This window comes from Trichechus manatus, unplaced genomic scaffold (assembly GCF_000243295.1).
Source record: "Trichechus manatus latirostris isolate Lorelei unplaced genomic scaffold, TriManLat1.0 scaffold00007, whole genome shotgun sequence".
Taxonomy (NCBI): Eukaryota; Metazoa; Chordata; class Mammalia; order Sirenia; family Trichechidae; genus Trichechus; species Trichechus manatus.
Genome location: NW_004443943.1, coordinates 27,951,062 through 27,954,550, shown reverse-complemented (window position 1 = coordinate 27,954,550; position 3,489 = coordinate 27,951,062). Strand labels below are relative to the sequence as shown.

Genomic DNA, 3,489 nt, shown 5'->3' with positions numbered 1-3,489 from the left:
TCAAATTGGCCAGATTTGTCTCTCAGCAAACCTAGTCATAGTCCCAAAGATCTAGGGGTTCACACTGCTGTAGTTCTGTTGCCCGCATTTCAATCTGTATCCCAAGAAAGGATTGATGAGCTAACTGACCACTGGATTCTCTCTCCCACACTCTCCTGATATAATCCTAGTTGGGTCCCTACTCTTTTATTTAAAGAATGTACTTCCCTCCCATAGACCAAAGCATCCATCCTTTCCAGAGGGGGTAGAAAGAAAGGTCTCAAGTGAGGCTTGAGAGGAGGATCTCCTCTCCCTTGAGCCAAGACTCCTTTTGGGTCTTTTTCACAGGTCCGCTGTATAAAGAAAGCCTACAATCCCTCTTCCTAGGGGCTAGGGAGGAACACAAGCAATGATCTCAGACTCTTTTTACCCTTCTAAGGGTGTCCACAGGGCACTGGTGGTTCAATGGTAGAATTCTTACCTTCCATGTGGGAGATCTAGGTTCAATTCCTGGCCAATGCATCTCATGTACAACTACCACCCATTTGTCGTGGAGGCTTGCAAGTTGCTGTGATGCTGAATATATTTCAGCACAGCTTCCAGACTATGTGGACTAGGAAGAAAGGCCTGGCAATCTACTTCTGAAAATCAGCCAATGAAACCCTACGGATCACAACAGTGATCCATTGTGCATGAAGTTGCCATGAATCAGGGGCAGCTAACAACAAGGGTGCCCACACTGTCTCACTACTGGGCCCACAACCTTGTCAAGCATCTTGAGGTGGGGTGGCTGATGGGGGCCATTTCCAGGTAAATCAGACCTCCATCCCAGTCCCAATTCCTGGGCCCTGGCCCAGAACCTGTGCTCCTCAGAAATACATTTCCCTGCATCTCTTCCTCTAGAGCTTTCCCTCCAAGGCCACAGACACTAAGCTGGGAGCCAGGGATGTGGAGGATGGAGGTTTCTTATCCACCCCCCATCCTCACCTGATGTCCTGGCCCTCCCTCTCTGACACTAATTGGTTACCTTGGCAAGAAGTTCCTTAAACTGTATGATGACTTGAGGTGGTGAGAGGCAGAGAAAGAGCCAAAGGAGCCAGCTCTGCCGCAAAGAATCCACAGAGCCCCTCAGAATCATAGCAGGGCTACCCAGAGTCCCTATCCTCTGCTGGTACACATCCTAGCATATAAGGAGAAAACTTTACAGCCCAGGAAAATGTTCCTCCATCCCCCTATTCTCACCCCACCCCACCCTACCACACCGCACCCCTGGCACTGACTCCCAGATTTCTTAGCTTCCAAAGTCTCTAGCCAGTACTTTCTTGTCCATGGGTGGGGAGATCTTGCTGCAAGGAGATCTTGCTTAGTCCAAGGCAAATAAACAAAAAAGTCAGCTACTAACCATGGAGCAAGTGGATATCAGAAGACGTGATGTGGACTCTCTTCCAGTACCAGATTAGAAGTCATCTCTTCTAAGAAGCTGTTCTTAACTAGCCAGTCTCCCAGCCCCATGTCTCTCTCTCTCATGCACACACTCTGCTGACCATTTACTCACTCTAGGGCTTACACATCCTCTCGGTCATTCATTCAACAAGTATTTAAGAGCTTCTGCTATGCTGTAGACCTTGTACAAGGTCCTAGGGATACAGCCGGGAGATAACAGGGCCTTGCCTCTACAGAGCTCACAGTCAACATCTTATACTATGTCCTTCTACACTCACATGTTCATCCCTTTAATAACTACCCTGATTTTTCTATTTTCATTCTGGCTCCCCAATGTGTGGTGAGCTCTCTGGTTGCTGGTGGGGTACAATTTGCTTTTATCTCCTTCTACCTAGGGGTTGTCCAAGGGTGGAGACCTTGAGTCTGTTAATGCATATCCTCACTTGACACTAAACCTGAAGATTTGGGGTCCCTCAGCCTCCTATGTCACCCCATTGGTTTCTAAGCCCAAACTACAGTAAACAGCTCCCAGCACCAGTCTTCCAAGGACTCTGGAGTTTACCCTTGCCTTTCAAGGCCAAGGAGCAGAGGAATGGGTGGGGTCTGAGGATGACAGCAGGAAGGTACACTTTCTGTTGTACACTGGAGAAGGTGCACAGGCACCAGATACATGGCGTGCTTTCACGTGTCTGTGTGCTGTAGTCATGCATGTGCACACATGTTGGCAAGTGTCCGTGGCTTCTCCCAGATTGGCCACTGCAGGGTGTGTGTGTGTGTGTGTGTGTTTCCACGTATGAGCGTGAGTGAGCATGTGTTGAGGGAAACGGGATTTTAGGGGTATGTCTTTATGTGTGTTTTTTTCCAAATGCTTGGTTTTTTTCACAATGGCTTCGAGCACTACTGTCATTTATGGGGTTTAAAATGTCAGAATAGGGCCCGCGGGGAGGCAGGGGAGATTAAACTGCAAACAGTGAAGGTTATGGATGACGTTTCTGATAGGCTGACAGGCGAACTCAAATGATACTGCACTTTAGCAATCATTTTAAACACATGCGCGTGCACACACCCACACACACACCCACACACACACACACACCCACACCCACACCCACACACACACCCACACACACACACACCCGCACACCCCAGTTCATCTCTCCATATGTCAATAGCATATTCTTAAGGCTAAAAAGATAAAAACCCATGTCTAGAAAACCACAGCTCTGCTTTCATAACCTAGCCAGAAGTTTTCTAGGGTATGTATGTGTGTGTTTACTCACTCAAATTCACCTACTTGTGCAAGGTGAACACAGGTGTTTATCTGTACTTCGTGTAGGTTAATTCCACCTTACTTTTATATAGTGCCCTATATAGTTAACAAAATACATCTCACCCAGTAGTTTACCTGAGACTCAGAGTTTTTATAAAGTAGGTAGGGTAAAGATTATCTCCGCTTTACAGATACAAGGAAACAGAAGCTCAGAGAGGTCCATTGGGTTACAGTACCCAAGACCACCCAGCTAGAAAGTGACAAAGCTAAGGTTAGAACCAGGTTTTTTTTTTTTATACTTATCCAGAGCTCTCTTCTTGAGGCCGTGGTTCTCAACACTGGCTATATATTAGAATCACCTGGGGAGCTTTTGGAACCCACCAGAGCCTTGGTCCCACCCCCAGAGATTCTGATCCAATTGTTCTGGAGGTGGTGTCTGTTATGTGTTTTTAAAGCCCCTGGGTAATTCTAACGTGCTTGCTCTGGCAGCACATGTACGAAAATTGGAACGATACGGAAAAGAATAGCATGGCCCCTGAGGAAGGATGACGTGAATTCGTGAAGTGTTTCATATTTTTTGGAGCCCTGGTGGCACAGTGGTTAAGAACTCAGCTGCTAACCAAAAGGCTGGCAATTTGAATCTACCAGCCACTTCTTGGAAATGATATGGGACAGTTCTCCTCTGTCCTATAGAGCCGCTATGAGTCAGAATCAAATTTGGTTTTTGGTCTGGGTAATTCTAACACGCAGGCTGGTTGAGAACCACTCCTCCAGGGCTTGATGATGTCAGGCAGGAG

General features: G+C 47.1%; 1 non-coding gene across 1 annotated transcript; it reads left to right on the top strand.

The window, feature by feature from the left end:
• The first annotated feature begins 3,165 nt into the window (after window positions 1-3,165).
• Window positions 3,166-3,270, top strand: LOC111822449 (U6 spliceosomal RNA). Its single transcript, XR_002825707.1, has one exon. It is a non-coding gene; the product is annotated as a U6 spliceosomal RNA (small nuclear RNA).
• The last annotated feature ends 219 nt before the right edge of the window (window positions 3,271-3,489 follow it).